This window comes from Ursus arctos, unplaced genomic scaffold (assembly GCF_023065955.2).
Source record: "Ursus arctos isolate Adak ecotype North America unplaced genomic scaffold, UrsArc2.0 scaffold_11, whole genome shotgun sequence".
NCBI lineage: Eukaryota > Metazoa > Chordata > Mammalia > Carnivora > Ursidae > Ursus > Ursus arctos.
The window spans coordinates 67,853,048-67,877,692 of NW_026622775.1; the positions used below are offsets into that span (position 1 = coordinate 67,853,048).

At 37.8% G+C, this 24,645-nt stretch overlaps 1 long non-coding RNA gene across 1 annotated transcript in view; it reads left to right on the forward strand.

Annotated features, from left to right (window-relative positions):
- LOC130543365 (uncharacterized) overlaps positions 1-24,120 on the forward strand; it is a 40,393-nt gene extending 16,273 nt beyond the window's left edge. Inside the window, exons 3-4 of the long non-coding RNA XR_008958686.1 lie at positions 16,644-16,722; positions 18,587-24,120. This is a non-coding gene — a long non-coding RNA (uncharacterized LOC130543365). The remainder of the gene's footprint in view (positions 1-16,643; positions 16,723-18,586) is intronic.
- Positions 24,121-24,645: the final 525 nt, after the last annotated feature.

Genomic DNA, 24,645 nt, shown 5'->3' on the forward strand with positions numbered 1-24,645 from the left:
TACTTTCATCCTCAAACTCTTTTATATATCTTCTTTATAATAATTCTTCTTTCTAATAGTTGCTAAAATGTGGTTGAACAATTGTAAAAACATTATTGAACAATGAAGTCTAGTATTTTGGCTGATAGATCAATAAAATATTTTGTACCTGGTTTAGCTACAAATTATCCTGTGGTGAAGCAATCCCTATGCAGCCGGCTTTTGCTAGGTTTTCTTGCCACATTTCCATAAATTCCATTGGTAAGAAGAAAATGAGCCCTACTGGATTTTGTAGGTTTATTACCCATGACCCGGAAGGCAATGTGACCTTTGTCTTCACATCAGGTCTCCTTGCTTCCCTAATCCCATTGGAAATGACATAGAAGGGAGCAAGTGAAATGTTGTATACAGTGGACCTCTATCACACCTGAAGAGAACTCAGTTTAGGAAGTTCCTAATGTTATAAGAGATTTTTGGCAAATCTGCACATTATCCCCTCCAGAGACATTATCTTTATTACCTTGGAATATAAATGAATCTACGTTAGGAAAGGAAGGATGCTTTGCTATCCTGGAATATCACCTTATACAAACATTATTAAATGAGCTGTAAATACCTTTGCTTAAAAGACTTAGAACATTTAGAAATGCCAGAGATGCAGAGAGAATTGTCTCCTAATAGAAACACATAAACCTTCTGTAATGGCAGTACAGTTTGTTTATTTATTTATTTATTTATTTAATTTATTATTATTTTTTATTTTTTTATTTTTTTTATTTTTTAAAAAGATTTTATTTATTTTTTTGACAGAGACAGCCAGCGAGAGAGGGAACACAAGCAGGGGGAGTGGGAGAGGAAGAAGCAGGCTCCCAGCAGAGAAGCCTGATGTGGGGCTCGATCCCAGAACGCCGGGATCACGCCCTGAGCCGAAGGCAGACGCTTAACGACTGTGCCACTCAGGCGCCCCAGCAGTACAGTTTATACTCATGTAATGTTAGGACAAGAATCACATATACTCAAAATTATTCTTGAACAGTCCTTAAATGATGCAAAAGCATCATACATAGAGAATTGTATTTTAATCCACATAGTAATGTGTGAGCCAAATAAGATGAATGTTGAGACCATGAGAATGGATGCTGTACACACTCTGATAATTGGTATTCCTCCCCACCTGTTACTCTTAAATTTATTTTTCTCTTTTGCCTGGCATTGAATTTGAATAAATTAATTATGCATATGATAAGACTTTGGTGTATTGCATATGTTTTCATTTATTCAAAAAAGATATCACAAAGGAATATGTCAAAGCCTTTTCTAAAAATTACTTTCTACTATACTTATTGAATTTTCCTGATTTTAAAGTTTGGAGGTCAATAATTAGTAAATGCAGGGGCACCTGGGTGGTCCAGTTGGTTAAATGTCTGACTTTGGTTCAGGTTATGATCTCAGGGTGCTGGGATCGAGCTCCACATCAGGCTCCCTGCTCAGCTGGGAGTCTGCTTCTCCCTCTCCCTTTGCTTCTCTCTCTCCCTCTGCATCTCCCTCTCCCTCTCCTTCTACTGCTCTCCTTGCTTGTGCTCTCTCACGTTCTCTCTCTCTCTGACAAATAAATAAAATCTTAAAAAATACTTAGCAAATGCAATTGGTTTTGCATGACTTTTACTTAGTTAATTCACAATGATTCCTAAGGATAACTATTTTTTAAATAAAAACTTAAAAACTGCAAATATAAATTATTATCTTTTGTATTTTGTGGGGCATCTGCTTTCACTTCTTTGGGATTTGATTTCTGAAATCAACTGTTTGTGCCAGTTAGCTTCAAAAGCAAAACCTTTATTTCTCTCTAACGTAGTAGGGGTTCCTCTGTTTTCCCACTTCATGATGAACTAGCAAAAAAGTGGTAGCATAGTATGAATTTGTGAATAAGGACAAACTATTCTAGTTGTTTTTGAGAAAGTCTAGCCTTGGCATCAAATTTTCTCACTTGAATTTCTTCTCCATTAACAATTTTGGAAACATCAAAGAAGATAAGTAGTAAAAACTCAGATAGAAAACTTATTTATGTGATGCTAATGCTGCTTAGTATTCTAGTCAAGTAGCTTACCTTTTAAATAGTTATCATGGCCTTCATATCATTGCACATTCGGTGAAAGCCTACTATATTTAAGGTCAAAGTGCTGAGGCATTAAAAAAAAAGGAAAATATGTGGCAAGTTAAGCAACAGTAAAATGTTTGAATAATTCAAGACAACAGTAAAAGAAATGTCACAATGCATAATAGTCAAAGAATTGCTCAGCCAATAATTTCTGTTGAAGCTCAGATGCTAATGGCTCTGATTTCAGGCGGGAACGGTTGGTGGGTACACCATTGTTAATAAAAGTGTAAGAAGAGGGAAGAACAAAGGGACAGTGACTAAGCCTTTTTGAGGGGCACAGGGCTGTAAGAGGAAAAACAAAACAAGGAAAAACCAGGAGGCAAACTTACAGTCACATTGTTCGAGGCCCCAAATACTATGCTAAGGAGCGGGAACAAGCAGACCAACACAGAAATCTCATTAGGCAGTGGGAAGAGGAAAAAGCTGTGAGTAATGAAGGTTAATGACTTTTGTCCTGTCACACAAGCAACAGAATAGCCCAGCGTATTAAAGTGAACGCTGTCAAAATGGAATCCCCAAGAGAACACTGTTTATCTTCAAGCTTAAGGAGAGTTCTTTATTCCACACACTAGCTTTTGCTAAATTCCCTAGATACTAGGCTCTTAGGAGCCTGGAGGGAAAGGCACACAGCTGGAAAACTTAGTAGTATAGTTTTAAGTCATCGAGGTCTCACTTTACTTAATCTTCTGGAAGTCACGGCTCAGATTTAGAAAGCTGTATTGTAGCTGGAGGAGGAGCGTGATAACCATGCATATGATGTCGGTTAGAGTGAAGTCTATGTTCAAAAAGAGAGGAGAAGAGTTGAGAAGGTGTTGCCATTTTGGAAAAGGCAGTTAGGAAAGATCTCACTGAGAAGAGGGCACTTGAGAAAGACAAGAACATGAGAGAACAGCTACAAGTCATGTACATGGTGGGAAGAGCAAGGACTGAAGGTCCAAAGCAAGAGAAAATCTGCTTTTTCTGGGTAACAGCAAGAAGACCAGTATTGAGTGGATGAGTGAGAGAGTGGTTAAGAAGTGAGGTCAGGGAAACTGGGAACAAGGGGAATCTGGTAAAGCCCCAGTTGGAGGTCAATAATAACTTTACTCTGAAGGAGATGGGAGCCACTGGAGAACATCAAGCAGGAAAGTGACATAATTTATCCTACCGTATTTCACTGCATCTAAGACCTTCAACTTTAAGACCCATCATTATTTTATGTACCACTGAAAGGAAAAAAAAGTAGCCATTTCAATGATGGCACAAAGCTTTCTTTTTGTTGATTGCAATCTTCACCCTGATTTCCGAAATCTTCAAATGTAAAAAAAAAAAAAGTGTTTTGGAAATGTGTAATCCAATGCATTTTTCCAAATTTCATTCTGCCTGCTTAATTGAGACTAGATTATAGGGGAGGCTATTATAACAAAATAGGAAAGAAATAATGGTGCCTTGACCAGATGGGTATATGAGAAATGGCCAGAGTTTAGATATACTTGGAGGAAGAGAAAAGAAGTTGTATAGTTTTTAGCCAGGACAACAAGTTGTCTTTTACTGAAGTGGGGAAAACCAGAGGAGGAATAGATTTTGTGGGCAACAGTCAGAATTTTGTTTTAGGCATGGTAAAATTGAGAGTCCTTTTAAACATCCAAAGGGAGACATTGAGTAAGCGATGACACACACACACACACACACACACACACACACACACACACAGTCAATCCTAATCACTGAATTCTGTATTTTAAATTTGCATTAAAATTGATTTGTACCTCCCAAATTAATGCTATTTGTGCATTCATTTTCATGGTCACTTATGGACACGTGGGAGAACAGTGAGAAATTTGAGTTGCCTAACATGTATGTTCCCAGCAAAGATTAAACAAGACAACACTCTGCCTTCTTTTTTCATTTTTCATATTGTAAACAATTTTCTGTGGTCCATTTAGTGCTACAGTTTTTGCATATGTGTGCTTTTTGTTGGTAATTTTGCTATTTTAAAATGGCTTTCAAGTGTAGTGTTGGAGTACTATCCTGTCCAGTGTTAAGTGTAAGAAGGCTGATATGCCTTATGGAGAAAAGACATGTGGTAGAGAAGCTTGTTCAGACAAGAGTGGTAATGCTGTTGGTCACCAATGCAAAGATAATGGACCAACAATATGTGTTAAATAAGGAAACATAAACATGTATTAAACAAGGTTATATACTGATTATTCACAGGAATTATTCAAATTCACAAGAACCTTAGTTTATATTTCTCCTAGGAGTAATGGTTCAGTATTTGCTAATTCAGTGGTTGTGGTGACTTTATAGAACATAATTACCACAAATAATGAGAACTATCATCTATCTATCTATCGTCTATCTATCTATCTATCTATCTATCTATCTATCTATCTATCATCATCTATCTATCATCTATCTATCATCTATCTATCTATCATCTATTATCTATCATCTATCATCTATCTATCATCTATCATCTATCTAAGAGTTCATGATGACTGGGAATCATCAGTAACTGGATGATGGGTATTAAGGAGGGCACTTGTGGTGATGAGCACTGGGTGTTATATGCAAAAAATGAATCGTTGAACACTACGTCAAAAACTAATGAAGTATTATATACTGGCTAATTGAACATAATTAAAAAATTAAAAAATTAAAAACCTTAAAAAAATAAAAAATCCCATTATCTCATAATTTACAAAGATTTGAAAGAAACAATTCACTATCATCTAGATCAGTTTTCCTTAAAGTATGGTCTATGAATTGGTTATAGCAATATGTAAAAAGATACCCACAGAAATTGAGAGTAAGCATTTAGAAACTTGTATAGCACTTGACAAAACAATATTAGGTTTATTGAATATTGGGGAAAATAGTGCTACCCCACATATACTTTGAGGAACACTACTCAAGAGAGTGGTTCCATCTACCCTGCCCTACTTTTCTAAATGTCAAGTAGCTCTGAACCAAAGATTAGCATGAGACTTTTTTTAAATGATGAGTAAAAAATAAGTTTAGAATAAAAAAAATGAAAGCCAGTGAGATAAAAAATTAAGGCACGTCAACTAAGACTTACTATTCAAAATGTGGTCTGTAGACCAGCAGAACTGGCATAATCTGGGAGTTTCCTTGAAATGCAGATTCTCAGTGCTCCTCACCCTGTCCCAGATCTACTGACTCAGAGCCTGCATCTTAGCAAGATCACCAAGTGATCCACATGCACATTCAATGTGTGTAAGTGCTAAGTTAGAGGTGTAAGATTATGATCAAGTATGACATTTACACAGTTAAATTAGTGGTCTTAGAAATTAAGAGAAGAAAAAAATGCTCAGTGGTGGTCAGGGTAGAAATGGCAAGAAGTCAAAACACCAGCAGGATCAGAAAAAAATGGAAATCTATATGGGTGTATGTACCTGGCAGCAGATACATGATTTGTTGTACTGGTAAGAAAGAAGGTGAAGACCCCTCGGTCCTCTACATGTGCAGAGCTGGCCAGGCAGAGAGCTATAAATTCTCATCAGAATCTCCCTGACCCAAGCTAAAGGGAGGGATTTCTTCTTCTCATGCTCTGGGCTCAGAGGCACCTGGATTTTGTTGTCTAGTAGGATCTTTCTTCAGCTTATTTAGTGATGAAGCATCTTACCTACCCATCTTCATAATACCTGACCAGAGAGGAAGAAAGTATTAAGATCTTATTAACTTTCTCTAACTTTCTCATTATTAAAAAATGTGTAGGATTTCCTTTAGCTGGAAACTAAAAATTCTTCTTGGTATGTGAGAGCTCCTGATACTTTTTATCTTTTTGTCCCACGTACAATTCACTAGAAAGAGCCCAGTTAGCTCTCGCAAACATGTGTTTGCATGTGTGTGCGTGTGTGTGTGCGTGTTTTACTAAAATTTAAAATGATGGTGTGGAAAGAAAAGCTTTAGAGTGTGGATCATAAAATAGTAAATTCTGGGTACTACTGTCTACTCAGTGGCTTTGTAGCTGTTAGTCACTTACTCCTGCACCTTTATTTTTAATATCTGTAAGACAAAGAGTTGGACTAAATAACCTCTGAAGTTTGTGCTGACATTCTGTGATATGCTATTAAGTAAAGATCACCATTTCCTTCTGTTGCTTTTAGAGATAATTATCTCATTCTAAGAGGCCCATCTCTCAGAGTAAGAGTCAGTATCATTGAATGTCCAGAAGATGTATAGAATTTAATGACAATTATATTTTCAAATTTATGACATTGGTGAAAAGGGGCAAGTTTCCGCTGAAGGGTATTTAGTGATGGTGGTGGCTGGGTTTGAACAAAGACTTTCAAAGGAGACCAACAAATTTCTATTCCCAAGGCAGTGGGAAAATAGTTTCAGGACAACTTCCATCATCTATTCTAATCAAATCTTTATTGTCTTTGGACAAACATTCTGTCTCAGAGGATCCTGGCTTATGTCTCAGAGGAGGTGATGTTGTGGGCAATTAAATTAAATTCAAATATGCTTATTAAATAATAACACATGCCAGTGGCATTATCTTTTAAAATAGTACCCCCTTCACAATGGTTTGGAAAATCAGAGTGTCTCTGTTAGCAGAATGGTCAGGTTGGATTTACTCAATGTGACACTGATTATCTTAATCAAAAAGAATGTATGTTGCCAGGATTCTGGGAAGGATGGCAGGGCGAGCACAAATACTCAGCTCCCACTCCTTCCCCTCCCACCAGAAGTGGCTGAAATGAACAAAGAAATATAAGAATAGAAGAAAACCAGGATCAGTGATATAAACTAAGAAGGGATGTCATTCATTAACACAAAAGGCTTTAGTCTCTGCTGGTTCTCAGGCAAATGGAACCAATATGAGAGCAGTCAGATGTTTAACTCCCAAGTCTTCTCCATGGAAAATGCTGGGAAGTCACAAGGAACTAAAATAGACATAAGGCATGGAATTGTGTGGGAGAAAGAGAGGGAGGGAAGAAGGCAGGGAGAGAGAGAGAGATTGTTCCACATAAACACTTTTCACAGCCAGGAATGGCTATACTTGGACATTTCAGATGAGGCTACCAAGCTAAACAGAACTTGTAGAATTGCTCCTGACTCAGTTTCTTCCAGAATGTTTCAAGGCTCAACCTCATGCTGTAGGGGTTGTTCTTGGCACTGCATGCTATCTCCTAATGGGATAGGCAGTGGTATCAGTCAAACCACAGAGTGTAGCTCAGCTGGAGGCTTGGTTTGAAGAGAAACTAGATGTAACAATCCTCCTAGTATACTATTTTCAGTAAACACAGAGAAGAAGGCAGGCAGAGACAAAATTTACCTGCTGGGGTGATCCTCAGCATCAGGTCCCTCTTTGTCTTTCTTGTATTGCTAGGTCATGGACCGGAAAAATTTGAGTAAGCTGACATCATCTGACCTCCAGACAAAGATGTGGGAGAATTCTAATACAAGTTGGAGGAATAATATGGAGAGTCAGAAAGAAACTACCTACCCTCCTTTGAGATAAATGCCAGGACAGGCTGGACCTAGTTTTATTCAATGATGAAAAGTAGATGATTTAATTAATAATATTAATAATACATAGCCCAATAATTCTAGATACTATTTTTAAAAGAGGTGTCTATGGGGCGCCGGGGTGGCTCAGTTGGCTAAGTGTCAGACTCTTGGTTTCCCCTCAGGTCATGATCTCGGGGTCTTGAGATCCAGCCCCACATCAGGTTCTGTGCACAGTGTGGAGTCTGCTTGAGATTCTCTCTCCCTCTCCTTCTGCCCCTCACTCTGCTCATGTGCTCTCACTTTCTCTCTTAAATAAATAAATCAATAAATCTTTAAAAAATTTAAAAAAATTAAAGAGTTCTTGTGTATGTGTGTGCTTGTAGGGAGAAGCAGGAGTGTAATTTTGAAAATAGGATACAAGTGAAAGAATGAAGTAAGGGGATGGGAACTGTAATTGGGATAAGAGAGAAGAAATTGGGAGAGCTAATGTTCACAGAAATGTTGATGGAATTTTTTTTCATGAAATAACTGGAAGTAAACATAAAGTGAAAAGGTAATGACATCAACAACCAAATGAAAGAGACGTTCTTGGAGTGAGTCTGACTTCCCCCTGGCAGAATAGCCTTTTGGAAATGCTGGGTTCTTCATGGATGGAGAGATGGTCGAGGCCAATGTCGTCACTTCTTATTTTATGCAGAGAGGTGATTGCCTCTGCCAGCCTCTTAGGCAGCTTTATTGTGAAGCTTGCCAATTGAATCAGGGGGTGTATATCCTTAAGGCAAACAAGCAGCCATAGAATTGGGGTTGGAAGCTGGGAATGAGAGAATGGGGAAGGGAGTGTGGCAGGGATTCAAGGCTGGATGTGCTTTCCAGGTGAGAACACAAAAACAGAGATCCATCAAACTAAAAAAACAAAACAAAAGCAAATTTTAAAAAAAGGCATACAATGGATAAGCAAGAATGCTGGACTTGCAAAAATAATTTGTCATTAAATTATAAAAGACGAAAACAATGAAACCAAAGCAACTGTGCCTTTTGGAATATCAACCTGCTTAGGAAACACCCTGAATAAGCAGTTCTTTGACCTGGTTGCACCAAGCTATGAAATTCCTTTGTTAGAACAACCCATTACATTTAGAAGAGAAAGAAATAAAGAAAATGCCTTGATTTGAATGGTAAACTACAGGAAATTGATTACTGAATGATTGCCTGCTTATATAGTATAATACTATACGGGCATATATCATGGTTTGAAAAAATAGGTAATAAGAGAAATTATGATATATTTTAAGTGAAAAAGCACATTACAAAACAATATGCAGTTCTGTGTATGGAATCTTTACCTCCTCACCCCCTACTCACTTCTATGTACCCACCTTCCTATTTTATCTTTCTCTATCAAGAGAGATATTATAGCATAATGAGAGTATGGCCCATAGAATCACATCTCCTTGCGTTTATATCCAAGCCCTATTTGAAAGAAATGTCTTACGCTCTCTTTGCTCCTGTTGTTTCATTTTAGCATGGAAATATTAATAATATGTGTCTCATATGGCTGTTGTGAAGTAGAAATTATTTAACTTGTGTAAAACCCTTAGAGTACTTAGATACTATGTATGCATATTAAGTGTTAATTTTAATTATATATTACACAAAAATATGTAGAAAAATTTGAATATATATATAATGATTGTATCTTGGTGGTGACATTATATGAACACAATGAATTGTGAATATATGAATTCCTTAATACTTTTTATATTTTCTAAGCTTTTTTTTTTTTTTAAGATTTTACTCATTTATTTGAGAGAGAGAGAGATAGAACACAGAGGGAGAGTGAAAGGGAGAAACAGACTCCCCGCCAAGCAGACAGCCTGATATGGAGCTCGATTTCAGGACCCTGAGATCATGACCTGAGCAGAAGGCAGACGCTTAACCAACTGAGACACCTGGGTGCCCCTATTTTCTAAGCTTTCTACAATAAACATGCATTTCTTTATTCTAACAAAAGTAAATAGGATACATAAATAGAAAAACAGAAAGATAACTCATAGATTCTTAGATTGGGTAAAAAATATTATTTATAAGCATACTATTTATAAGAGCCAAAAATTACTGACTGCAAGAGATTAAAAGTAAAAAGTTGTAAAAGGACATATAAACCCAAGGTAGTAAAAAATGCAGTGGTTGCCACATCAACATCATAACTTTCAAAGATAGGGACATAAAGAAACATTTTTTACTTTTAAATTTTAATTCTGGTATAGTTAACATACAGGATTGTATTAGTTTCAGGTAAACAATATAGTTATTTAACAATCCATACATTACCTGGTGCTCAGCATGCCAAGTGCACTCCTTAATCCCCACCACCTATATTCCCCATCACCCCACCACCTCCCCTCTGGTAACCATCAGTTTGTTCTCAATAGTTAGGAGTCTATTTCTTGGTTTCTCTCTCTCTCTTGCTCCCTTTGCTCATTTGTTTTGACTCTTAAAATTCCACATATGAGTGAAAGCATATGGTATTCGTCTTTCTCTGATTTATTTCACTTAGCATTATACTCTCAGCTCCATCCATATCCTAGCAAAATTTCTTTCTTTTTTATGGCTGAATAATATTCCATTTTATATATATATATATATATATATATATATATATATATATATATATTTCATATATATGGAATAATATTCCATTGTGTGTATATATATATATATTCCACATTATATATGGAATAATATTCCATTGTGTATATATATATATATTCCATATATATATGGAATAATATTCCATTGTGTGTGTATATATATATATATACACACACACACACACATATACATACACACACACAATATTCCATTATTCCATATATATATATTTCATTGTATTGTAGTTTTGATCTGCATTTTCCTGATGATGAGTGAATTTGAACATCATTTCATGTGTCTGTTGGCAATCTGGATGTCTTTGGAGAAATGTCTGTTCATGTCTTCTGTCCCCTTTTTAACTGGATTATTTGCTTTTTGGGTGTTGAGTTGTGTAAGTTCTTTGTGTATTTTAGATATTAGCCTTTATTGAATAGGTCATTTGCAAATATCTTCTCCCATTCTATAGGTTACCTTTTAGTTTTGTTTATCATTTCCTTCACTATGCATATGCTTTGTATTTTGATGCAGTCCCAATAGTTTATTTTTGCTTTTACTTCTCCTGCCTCAGGAGATAGAGCTAGACAAACGTGGCTACCAGAGGTCAGAGACATTTCTGCCTGTGCTTTCTTCTAGGATTTTTATGATTTCAGGTCTCACAGTTAGCTCTTTAATCTATTTGGAATTTATTGCTGTGTATGGTGTAAGAAAGTGGTCCAGTTTCATTCTTCTGTATGTTGTTGTCCAGTTTTCCCAGCACTGTTTGTTGAAGATTGTCTTTTCCCCATTGGATATTCTTTTCTGCTTTGTCAAGATTAACTGACCATATAATTGTAGTTTATTTCTGGGTTTTCTATTCTGTTCCACTGATCGATGTGTCTATTTTTTGTGCCAGTACCATACTATTTTGTTTACTACAGTTTTGTAATAGAGCTTGAAGTATGGAATTGTGATGCCTCCAAGTTTGATTTTTTTTTATTTGCTTTGGAAATTTGGGGTCTTTGTGGTTCCATATAAATTTTAGGATTATTTATTCTAGTTCTGTGAGAAATGCTGTTGGTATTTTGATAGGGATTGCATTAAATGTGTAGATTGCTTTGGGTTCTATAGACATTTTAACAATATTTGTTTTCCCAATCATTGAGTATATAATGACTTTCCATTTCTTTGTATCATCTTAAATTTCTTTCATCAATGTTTTCAAACTATGGATCTTTCATTTCTTTGGTTGGGCTTATTCCTAGGTATCTTATTATTGCTGGTGCAACTGTAAATTGGACTGTTTTCTTAATTTCTCTTTCTGCTGCTTCATTAGTGTATAGAAATGCAACAGATATCTGCATATTGATTTTGTATCCTGTTATGTTACTGAATTCATTTATCAGTTCTAGTAATTTTTTGGAGTCTTCAGGGTTTTCTATATAGAATATTATGTAATTTGTGAATAGGGAATGTTTTACTTCTTCCTTACCGATTTGGATGCCTTTTATTTCTTTTTGTTGTCTAATTGCTATGGCTAGGACTTCACTGGAAGTGAAGTTGAAGAGAAGTGGTGAGAGTGGACATCCTTGTCTAATTCCTTATCTTAGGGAGAAAGTTTTGTTTTTTCCCATTGAATATGTTGTTTGCTGTGGGTTTTTCACATACAACCTTTATTACGCTGAGGTATGTTTGTCCTCTAAACCTATTTTGTTGAGGGCTTTTACCATGAATGGGTGTTGTACTTTGTCAAATGCTTTTTCTTCATTTATTATAATAATCAAATGGTTTTCATCCTTTCTCTTATTGATGTAACACGTTGATTGATTTGCAAATATTGAACCACCTTTGCATCTTGGGAATAAATCCCACTTGATCACTTGATCATGCTGAATGTTTGTTGTGTTTTTTTTTATCCTTAATGCACTGTTGGATTTGCTAATATTTTGTTGAAAATTTTTGCATTGATGTTCATCAGAGATATTGGCTTGTAGTTCTTTTTTATTTTTTATTTTTTATGGTATTTTTATCTGGTTTTGGCGTCAGGGTAATGCTGGCCCCATAGAATGAATTTGGGAGCTTTCCTTCCTCTTCCATTTTTTGGAATACTTTGAGAAGAATAGATATTCCAATGTTTGGTAGAATTTCCTGTGAAGTTGTCCTGGACTTTTCTCTGGGAGTTTTTTGATTATTGATTCAGTCTCCTTTCTGGTAATCAGTCTATTCAAATTTTCTATTTCTTCCTGCTTCCGTTTTGATACGTTTTATGTTTCTAGGAATTTATCCATTTCGTCTAGGTTGTCTAATTTGTTGACATATAGTTTTTTGTAATATTTTCTTACATTTGTTTGTATTTCTGTGGTGTTGGTTGTTATTTATCCTTTTTCACTTGTAATTTTATTTATTTTAGTCCTTTCTTTTTGTTTTTTTGATGAGTCTGGCTAGAGGCTTATCAATTTTGTTTATCTTTTCAGAGGACCAGTTCCTTGTTTCATTTATCTGTTCTACTGTTTTGTTTTGTTTTTAAGTTTTGATATATTTATTTCTGCTCTAATCTTTATTATTTCCTTCCTTCTGCTTTTTTTTTTTGTTGTTGTTATTGTTGTTGGTCTTTTTCTAACTCCTTTTGGTATAAGGTTAGTTTACTTGAAGTTTTTTTTTTTTTTTTTACTTCTTGAGTTATGCATTTGCTGTAAACTTCCCTCTTAGAACTGCTTTTGCTGCAAGAGGATTTTTTTTTTTTTTACCATTCATATATGTCAAAGTAATCTTGAAGCTTTGTATTTCAGATAACATATCATTAGACTATATATAAAGTAAATAATTTCTTTTTAAAATTTTTTAAAAGACTTTATTTATTTATTTGACAGAGAGAGCAAGCACAAGCAGGGGGAGCTGCAGAGGGAGAGGGAGAAGATTCATGGCTGAGCAGGGAGCCCAATGTGGGGCTCAATCCCAGGACCCTGGGATCATGACCTGAACGGAAGGCAGATGCCTAACTGACTGAGCCACCCAGGTGCCCCTAAAGTAAATAATTTCTATATAGAAATACATAAATCAAATGGCAGGCAAGAGTGCCTGGAGATTTAACATACCTGTCTCAGCCTTTGACAGAATGATTATACAAAGTACGCTAATAAAGAAATTCTGGTCTTGGGTTTAGAAATCCAGGCATAAAATTTTGACACAACCACAAATTTGCTACTCTCAGTGGGTAGTTAACTTTTTAAAGCTTCAATTACCCTGCTTGCCAAATGAGATTAATATATGGCCTTACATTACAAAGCTGTTTGTTATAAGGATACATGAGAGAACTCTGAATGGCTGTATGCTTGTAAGTTGAAGAAAGGACCATCAGAGGATTTGCAGCTTGAAAGATACTTAGAATTATTCCATAAACATAAGGAGGAAGGAAGAAATTCCCTTAGGATAAGAAAGGATAGCATATAAGAGACATGGAAACTCGGATGATATTTGTTCCTGTTGTGTTTTCTTTATTATTAGTTTTTAGGGAAAAACCCAGCATGTTGCAGATTTGGTGCAGTTGGAACACACCCACGTGGGGGGAACAAATGCTGGGGAGACTGATGAGAGTATCTATAGTGGCTCACGGTCCCAGACTTGAAGACACCTTCAGGCATCAAATCCTTTTTACCACCTAATACTTGTCTGCTTTTGAAGATACTATTCAACTCCTTCATACCTCAGTTTTCTAGCCTGCAAAATGGGGTACTAATGATTCCTAAAATGTGATTACTAATAAACTATATGCTATAGTTTCTTTAAAATGTTTGAAGAGGTACTACATACAACAAGCTCAGAGCAGTCCTTGGTGTGTGTCATATAGTGGTTGTTACTATTTATTGCTGTTGTTATTACCCCAAACAGGGAGCTATGGGCTTATCCTGTAAGTTAAAGGAGGCATTAAAGATGTTGCTAGGCAACACCAGAAAGAATTTGTGATTCATAAGTAAACTCTGGTACCTGTGAGGAATGGGTCACAGGGGTATAAGACTGGAGGGCCACTTACGAGTCAGTTGCCTTTGTATTTCCTCATGATGAATAATGAGAATCGGGCCCATCTGAGATTTTATTTTGCTTTGTTAATTTTCCATCACAGATGCACTGCTTCAGAGTGCCATGAGGGGTCTAATGACGCAGGAGATCTCTAAAAGGCAGGTGAATACTTTGCAGCTGCATTGAAGTGTTGATCCTCCCCGTCTTTCTTGTCACTACATTCTCTAGGGAGTGCCCCTGATGGATGCAAACCATCAGCGTTATTTCTGGAAGCTTGGTAAACATTTTAATCTTTGTGGCCTGATCTTGATGGAGAGCAGATAAACCAAGTCTCCCAGTCTGCCTGCCAAAAATCAATACCACAGAAAGAAATGAAAAGCACTTAAGTCACGCTTCCTGAATGGATACTCCCAAGAAACACAGGAATGATTTTTTCCTCAGAAAGGTTATCTTGGGAATTTGAGTCTTTTATATAGCAATGACAAATAGTTCAGAAAGGGGGATTAGCAGAGTCTCTGGGAATGATAAAGGTTATAAGGTTACTGCTGAGGCTGACAAAAATAAAAATATTTCTTTAGAAAGTATAAATTAGTAGAACTACTGTTATTTGTGAAGTAGTCAGGCCAATAGGATTAGGGTGATCCTCTTTGTAATGTACCAGAGGTGGTTCTTTATTTGATACATATTTTTGAATGCTTGATGGTTCCTCCCCACCTCCTCTAAAATCAGGTATTAAGCAGGTTATCTGAATCCAGAATAAGGCATTTCATTCATTTGATCAGAACATTGTGCAAGTCACTGATACCTCCCTGTTACTAAAACCTACTTGCACTTTTCTGTTTTTACCTTCCTTGACCTAGCCCATCGCTTATTTTGACAACACATCGCTACCTCCTGATAAGCATTCTTAATCCCACCCTCCAAAGCTGGACCAAATGTCCTTATTATGTGCTCCCATAGAACTCCCTACTCTCTGCTTTTGAAGGCTTTATAACACTGTATAGTAATTATCTATTAAAAAAAATTCTTCTAAAGCTATGAGTTCCTTAAAGACAGATCCCGTTGTCATTATATTAGCAGCACCTAGAACAATACCAAGTATATATATATGTGCTCAAAAAATATTTCTGGAAGAGAGAGAGAGAGGGAGGGAGTGAGCTTGTGACATTAAAAGGTTATTAAGTCCTGAGTAATTGAATTTTCAGAGAAGATGGCATTAAGTACATTCCACTTGAGTCTCCAACTGTGCTTAATTTCTTCCATGCTATGTTTAGCACAGAATTAAACACATTAATCATATAAATAAGGTTGTTTTAAAATATATGAATGAATTCGAATCTGCTTTGCAGTCTGAAAGGGAAAAAAACTTCATAAACCTCAATATATCTAAGCCAAACCCATGATTTTTCCTTCCAAATCATTTCACTGCAGTGTCCTCTAGTCCAGAGCAAGCATTGTCTCCATGCAGATACAGAAGAGGCACACTTGATCTTCCTCTCCCTCTATATTTATCTCCAACTCCTATCGATCTTATCTTCTAAATATCTACTTGCTCCTACCCCCCACCACAGGATCTTTGCACATGCTTTCCCCCTTTGTTTGGAAAGTGTCCCCTTCCCCCACCCCAACTTCTACTTAACTCCCATGTTTCATTCAATTCTCTGGTCAAGGTATCAACCTCTCTAGAAGGTTTCACTGATTCTCTAGTTTTGGTCATATTCCTCTGCCATATGCTCCTATATGTTTTTATGAAACTTTTTTAACTGTAGAAATATTAACATGATTATTGGGTTAATATTTATCTCTTCCACTGTGCTGTAAGTTCAATAAAAGTAGAGACTGTCTACTTCTGTCCAACAATAGGTTACCAGTGGCTAGAATACTGTCTGCTCTCTATATTTTTTGAATAGTGAATACAGCTTCAGAGATGAATAGTATGATAGTGCAGCTATCGTGGATGCACAAGGACATTGCTATAGCAGTGCGTACAGCTAATTGATTTAGAATGATGTATCAGGGAATGCCTCCTTGAGGATGTGATCCTTGATCAAAGCACCTCAGTCTGATTATATATAAACATCCCCCTTTCCCCTTCATAACTGAACTCCAATGTGCTATGTGGAATCCTCTTTCCTATTGTGGAAACATGTCTCTTAACATCTTGTTGGACTCGAAGATTTTTCAGATATGTCCAATTATTGGAACAGTTTCAATCTAATGTTTATGACTTGGTCTTATTCATGAGAAAATGAAATAGCAAGCTTGATTCAAAGCTCAATTCTTCAGATTCCTTCCCACATGATGCAAGGCAGGCTAAGCTTATCTCTAACTCCATTAGTTTAGTTAGGGGTGCTGAAGCATGGTATCTTCACACATGTACTCCTCTTTTCTGCATCAGCTCCTCCAGTTTGAGAGCACTGAGAAAGAGGAAGGAGATGGAAACCACCTTTCCAGTTTCACAGAAAAGAGGGCTGAAGGTAAGAACCTATATACCATGACTTTCCTGGGAATTCACACAGAGAAGCAAAGTGAGGAAAGAGGATAAATTACACAAAGAAGAATGGAGAACAAATGTAAGATGATGTCTAATTGAACTGGTCATAGCCAGTGCAGCTGATTGCTTGTTTTCAAGAAAGGTCATACAAACTACTGTATCTTGAAGTTGTCTATATGAAGGAAGTGAGAGAACAGTTTATTCTCCAGCTCCCTTCCATGCTCTTTTCCTATTGATCCAAGCTTGCTCCATGGGCATTAACTTTCCACACCACCTGGTTGCATCAGTTGACTCTCCAGGTGAACACTGAGGATGTCAGAGCCCTTGTAAGTTCACTGTGGCCCAGTGATCTCTTTTCACTCACTGCAACTCCATGTGGAGCTCCTAGATCTGGGACCTGTGGTGATAGCAACAGTGAACTAACTCCATGACCATCAACACTGCACACACGGTTGTTAGGTTTATTCTGTCCAGGAAACAAGGTAGGCACAGGAACTAGGTGGCACATAAACAAGTTGGGTACAGTCCATTTCTAGTGCCACTTAGATACAGACTCTACTATGATGTCTACATATTACCTCAGCACAAGATGCCCTCAATTCTTCCTTGAAAGGAAAGGTTCAGTGCTTCAAGGTGATGGTGGGTTTTAGTCTTAAAAAGGCTTAAGGAGGATAAGTAAACCTAGCTGGTTTCAGTACCAACCAGTCCTGGGATTTTAATTAATATTCTTCACTTTCCTCTCTCCACCACTCATTATACATTTCCCTTATTTTGGGATAAAAATTTAAATAGTCTGAGTTTCTGCCCTTGTGGGATAACACAAATTTTCATTTCTGAAGAATCTGACCCCTTACTTATCTTGCCCTGTTTTGGCATGGTTCTTAAAGTTGTCCATCTGTAATAGACACGGAAGAACTAAGGATGTGCCAACGACCCCTCTGTCTTCATTGTGTATCAGCAGCCCAAGGTCTTATAGTAATCAAGATCAGTTATCTTAAGGACTACAGTGACTTTTCTCTTTGCCTCCTGGTCTGCTGGCATGGGGAGCCCAAAGTTGCCATGTTTAATGGCATCTTCCAGTTCCATAGATCCCTTATTTTATCCTCTGGGAAAAGCCTAAGATTCATGGAGAGAAGCACAAACTCTATAGGTGGGTCACTGGGAATAATGGGGATAAGGATCAATCCAGTTTCCACCATTTGTTTCTTGGACTTATTCACTCTAGACAGTGGGAACACAGTCCAGTATACTGGCTGTTGGTTCAGTGCATATACTGCAACCTGGATGATGTGTCCTGTCCTTAGCCCTGTAGGACATTGTTCCTGAATAGACACCTTAGCCCAACTTTTAATAGGCCATTCCACTCTGCCATTAGGCTACTGCTTCTGGTCAAGTACATAGTTAGACCAGTGAATCCTATGGTTATGTACCATTGTCACATACCCCTTGCTACAAAATAGTTTCTTTGGCCTGAGGCAATTCTGTGTGGTATAGCTTATTGACAGATGTGGCATTCTCAAAAATTACTGAAAATGGTATTGGCATAAGTACTATGTTCAGGGAAGGCAAACTCATATCTGGAGAACTATTGAATTTAGTAAGAAGAAACCACTGACAATTCCAAGATGAAGGGATCTAGTATCTATGATTAGATGACTGGTTGGTTTAAGAAATTGTACTTTTCATCACTTGGAACAAGCAGACAAGCATTTGCCACTCTCTCCCATCTCCCATAAGGTTGGTGTGTACGTATACAGTCATCTGTACTCCTACATGAAATAAATTACCAAATATACTGGTTGCAGCTCTGACCACAGGAATGATTTCCCTTCCCCACTGCTATTTAGGATCACCTTTGAGTGGAGCTGAAACGTAGGAGTCCGTTTCCTTCAAGTACCGACACAGTTCATAAGCCCATCTGCAAATGAGGTCAAGTTCTTTTCTCCTTCATCATTTGGTCACAGGAACCCCCAGGAGGCCAAAGGTATGAGTTGAGGGGTGGTCATTCTATGACATTGGTCAGTGACCTGAAAGTCTAGGCCACTTTTTCATGTTTGCTTTTGTCTTCTGGATTGGGACAGAGCTGTGTCCATTATTAGATAAAGTGTGTCCCAAATCCATAAAGGGACTGCTGGAAACTAAAAACCTCACCAATGTGTCATGGCCCTGAATATTTGTGGAATTTATCTTCTGCCCTCTGGCACATGTATGTCTCATTAAGAGTTAGTGTACTCACCAATTCCTGTTCATAGGTTCAATTAACATGTTTTCATCAATATAATGGACCAGCTTTATGTTTTTCAAAATGTCAAGACTATCAAGATTCCTGTAGACCAAATAATTACAGAGAGCAGGAGAGTTAGCAGAGCCCTGAAGGAAGAGAGAAAATATATGTTGCTGCTTTTGCAGAAGAAAGCCAACTGCTTTTGATCCTCCCTATTGATGGGAATTGAGAAGTAAGATTTTGCCAGATCAGATCTCCAGACCAAGTGTCAGAGACTACAATGATTCAGTTTGGTAGCTTCAATTGGGTCTTCCCCCTGGTCAGGCTTACCTTAGTTCACGCTATAGTCCATCTGGGTCCTCCAGAGCCCAGGTTGTATGTAGTCTTCCTGGGCTTCAGTATTGCTTCTGATTTACTCCCCTTGTTGGAGGTGGGGAGTTTTATGGGCTTCCACTTGATCTTTCCCATCATAATAACCCTCCTTCTCAGATCAGGGAATCAATTTAAAAGGTTCCAATGGCAAAGTATATCTATCCCAATTATTCAATTAGGAGACTGGTTAAAAGAAAAAAAAAAGCCCAAAACCAAGGTGGGACCATGAACCCAATGGAGGCACTGTGAGACAGACTTAAAACAAAATTCAACTTTATACCACTCATGCATATAACCAAAAGCTCCTGATGATATTTTAGGTCTTCTGTTCTGTGGCTGTTCAGACCCATAATACAGTACTCACAAGGTCTGGGTAGACCACTTTTTACAGTGTATACTATCCCTGATTAATGGCTGTAGTTTTCTTTGGAGAATAGTATGAGGAACATTAAGTGTATACATTTACAATATGTTTGAGGAAGAATTTGTCAGCTAGTTATGCCTCATCCCCTTTCTTCCATTGGCCAATTCATGCCCCATGAGATATTAATTCCCCTGTACTTCTGGGTTGGTGTCAACCAACCTTTGTAAGCAGTTATTGGGGGAAGCTAGATACCTGGTAGGTTCAATCCATATTTATAAGGTGGAACCATATTCAGAGTTCCTAGACCCAGAGTGATGGCCGAGGTAAGATCAGTGATCTGCCTCCAACAAACAGAAGCACAGCAGTGGTGTTTTCTAGGGCTGCTCTGGCCAGAAAACCATGCAAATACAGATATCTGGAGTAGATCATATGCTGGATTTGGTATACCATTAATGGGATTTTCAGGTCTCTCCTTTACCGGTTGTCCTTGCTTTTCTGTCCAACATTATCTAATTGTCTTACCTTCGGAAGAGCTGGTATTCAAATGCTGGCATATGTGAGGGTCTTTCAGAGATACATTGGATCCCCTTATACATAATTCTGTAGTGTGAGAGATTGAGTTCTGGCTCAACCCCTTATACACAACCTTTAGCTCCTCCCACCACTAAAAATAGGCCTTTGCTGGTGGGGTCTCCTTACCCAGAGAAAGGGTTCAAGCTCATCTACTTTCCTGAGTGTTCACTCAACCCCCAAGAGAACTCTAGTGTTCTCTCCACATGAAACAGTGGGCTTGCAGGCTGCTTTACTGCAGGCCCTTCTCCGATCCCCTTCATTTCCCCCAAATCCCTTTTCATCTGTTTATGTAACACAAGGGCATATTGAAAGGGTTGCTGGATAATTTAATATTTAAAGAAGAACCAAAATTCAAGTTACCATTCTTTCAGTAACTCCTACTCTTGTCAATTTTCTAGAATGTTCCCTTCCTTGGCTTCTCATGGAAAGGGAGGGAATAGGCTCTCTCAAGGGACAGTGTTCTTTTCCCAAAGGCTGACAATCTACTCCTGCCCCTAAATCCTCTTCTATTGGCTCATGCCAGGAAGCTTTTTCTGTACTGGTGCCTCTCAGTAAACCTTGCTAGCGAGTGGCTGGATCCAGTTGCTGGTAGGTTCTGACCTCAAACTATGAGGTCCTTTGTGTGTTTCTTTCCCTCGGCTCTGGGTCTTAGTCATAATTTCAGGGCAATGAAAATCATTTTTCTCAAGAACTTATATGCTCAACATAAATCTCCTTTGGACTATTCAAGACAAGTCTTCAATATTAAACTTCATATTAATGAAGCCACGTTCTGACTAGAGAAATGAATTGGAAAACTAAAAGAGATGTATATCATATTTGTATCTCAAGCCAATGAAGTTAATTTCATCAGTTGTAGATGACTTTTCAGAAGATAATGAGATAAAGGATGACTGAATTCAAAGAGGAACAAAAGTAAATGATTTGGCCTCTGAGGTACGGCTTGCTGTATTTACTTCTTATGGGAACCAAAGGAAAGAGTGTGCATGGGGATTTATTTACCTGTGGTCAATGCCCTTTCACTCTATGTTCTTTCCCTCCGAGGTACCACTTTTTTGGCCCAAATTTCCCATCTTTCTCAATTAAAAAAATTTAAGTTCAATTTAATTAACAGATAGTGTATTATTAATTTCAAAGGCAGAACTTAGAGATTCATCAGTTGCATATAACACCCAGTGCTCATTCCATCTTTCTTAATTTTTAACTCAAAGTGTCCTGAAAACATCACCGCTTATCACATTCTTAAATTTGCTAAGATATTTCATCAGGAAATCAAACTATTGTTGATTCAATGCTGAACATTAAAATTTGAGACTAAAATCCCTCATGGTTCCTAATCACTTCAAAAGTCTGATGTGCTTTAAGCAAAGACTTGATCCTCTCCAAGGAACAAGTGATGCCAAGCACTCCAGTACTGTTGTCTGGGATGACCAAAAGGTCTGATGTACTTATTTGATTTCTTCTTTTCCAGCAGGTCAGTCAAAAGGGAAAGCAGGGTTCCATACTAAAGAATAAATGTCCAATAGTATTAGACTGATTTTGAGTGACCTCTAACTTTAGTTTAGGTTTGAAGAACTGATCAGGACTTTGCAACTCCCATCTTGTCCTAAGGGAAGGATTATATTGTATGTATCCTAATGATATTACCTTTTGTAATTCCTAATTGCCTCTCCTAAGGCATAGATATTCTAAGTAGGCTTCCATATTCTGGGCTGAATGTCAACAATGTAAGAAGGTTAAATGCTCCAGCTGCACTGGGGTTGTTGACCTAATATTGGAAAGAGATTGGGGCATTCCTTGGCCCAAAGGGAAAACTTTACACTCTAACAATAGCAAACATATATTGATTTTGTACTGAATGCCAGGAACTGAACATTTTATAAGCATTATATTGATTAATCTTCAGAGTCATCCCTCTGGGGTGGATTCCATTATTATCTCTATTTCATACATGGAAAAATTAAGAGCAAGAGACATTGTTGCACGAAGTTATACAGTGAGTAGATATCAGAACAAGGACTGGATTTAGGTCTGTCTGCTGCTGAAATTGATGCTCTTAACCATTGGACTGCATTTTCTCCTGGAATGCTGATAAAGCTGTCTTTGGCTTGACCTCTTTTCTGGTGCCACATCTATGTATCAGGACCTCTAACAGGTCTGGGTATAAAATAACTCTTGCAGAACCTAATCACACCAGGAGGCTATCTGTTTGGGATAGTTAATTAGCATCTGGACATCTAGGCTCCCCCAGCCTTCCTCTTAACCTTTGCAACATCATCCTTGCATCAAGAATACAGAGGGATGTAGGTCAGGAGGAGTTCCTTCTGTCAACTCTGTGGTAGACTTATCTTAATTTATCCTGATTCCAAAGGGAATTTTGTAAACAGTGAGAGGATTTTTAGCTTCATCACTTGGAACTTCTGTGATCATGGCACTTGGACCATGAAAGAGCTTCATCTTATGTGGAGTCAGAATCTCTATTTCCTGTTCTATCACTCATATTTCAAAGCCCTCTGCAATTAGCATGGTGACCTCTTCTCACCTTCCTGATGGCAGCAAGGTTCCAGTATTTTCATATGGTCTTTTTGTGGCCTGGCTACTACATGAGTTACTTGGTTGTAAGACATTATTTAATTTTCTTATAGTAACTTATTTTATTTTCCTTGTGTTGGATATGAATCAGATTGTCACAAATGAAACCACATAAAACTAAATCACCACTTTCCCTTTATTTCTAATTTCCTTTTACTACAACCATTCCCACTCAGAAAAAGAAATTTTATCTGTCATTACTTACTTTCAATTTAAAAGTCTCTTATGGGTAATATTTCTATTCAAGTATTATCATCCCAATAACTGTTCACAGCTCTTTTTATGAGTGCCCTTTTTTCTTACAGGTCTTTCTTGTTTTGTTTTGTAATTTTTCCTTCTCCTTTTATTTTTAATTTAATGGCAGAATAAAGGGCTTCTTCCCTTGATACCATGTTGTTGATACCTTTGATACCTTATATTGTTATGCTCTTATTGAGTCTATATTCTAAGAATGCTTATATTTTACTGCCTCAGAGAATTAATATGACATGATTAGGCCACTTTCCAGAATAAATTTCTTAGCAGGTGTGACTTACTTCTCCATGACATCAACAAAGCTTTGCCTCAGACCAAGCGCACAGCATATAAGCCATGGGAATTTGCCCCTGAGAAAGCTCTGCCTCTTTTCTTTTTCCCTTCACTCCTCTTTTTCCTTTTTTCCTCCCCAACAGGCATCCTCCACATATTAGCTCAAAAATAAAAACTTGGGGGAATTTTCCAGTAAGCCATCTATAAATAGGGATAAAATGTTCAGCCTTGTCATTTTGGTTATTGCTTATAGAAGCCTGCAGTGCCCCCAGCAAACTGCCCAGCAGCCTATGTTTCACGGGGTGAGGCTTAGAGCATTCCAAGTTTCAGACACAAAATTCAAGCCCAGGATCACAACCCTTACAAAGATTCTGCCGCTGTCTGTGCAGTCTCAGAGGCCAGAGGCAGTGTGGTCTGTAGATGTTGGCATAAGCTTAGGTCTTGCTATGAAAACAAAAAGCCAAAAAGCAAAAAGAAAATCCAGCAGTATAAAGCAATGCAGGCTCATTTCTTGTTAAGGCTCCATGCCCACTGTGGGCCAGCAGGACTGTGTTTATTGTAGCCACTCAGGGACCTAGGGTAACAGAGCAGCCACTTACTCGAATGATTGTCCCAGGCACGTCCCAGAGGGAAAGAGCAGGCAAATCATGCACTGGCTCTTAAAGCTTCTAATAGACGTGGCTCTCACATTTCATATTCAGCCACATGACGACTCCCAGCGTGCCCCCAGGAGAAGGACCAGAAGGACCAGGAGAACATGACACGATATATCTTTTCTCTTAAGATTGTTGATTCAGCTTCTACTATAGTGTCAGTTCCACAAGGAGGAGAGACAGAGGGAAAATGGGCCTGAATTTTGGACTCAGACTCCCATATGGCTGATAAGTAGGACTAAACCCCTCGTGAACTATAAAAACTTCTTTTGGATCTCTGGCCTAAGGGTCTTCCCAGAGGGACCCTGGGGAAACTCATCCTTTCCCCCATCTCCCTGGCTTGTTTTGTCTCACTTTATGGGGACAACAGGGAAGGTAATCTAAGCACAGGTAAAATGCTGCAAGAGGCTGTCTTTCTTCCTGCAGGTTAGCCAGAGCCAATAGAAGCATCCATGGTTAGGTCTCTGCTTGGTAGCAAGCCAACCAACATTCCAGTTAGATGGGTGCATGCAGAGAGAAGACAGTCTGAAGACCTAATTGTTTTAATTAGGACACAAAACATGGTTTTAAAACTCTTTGCTGTAACTCTAAAAATGTCCA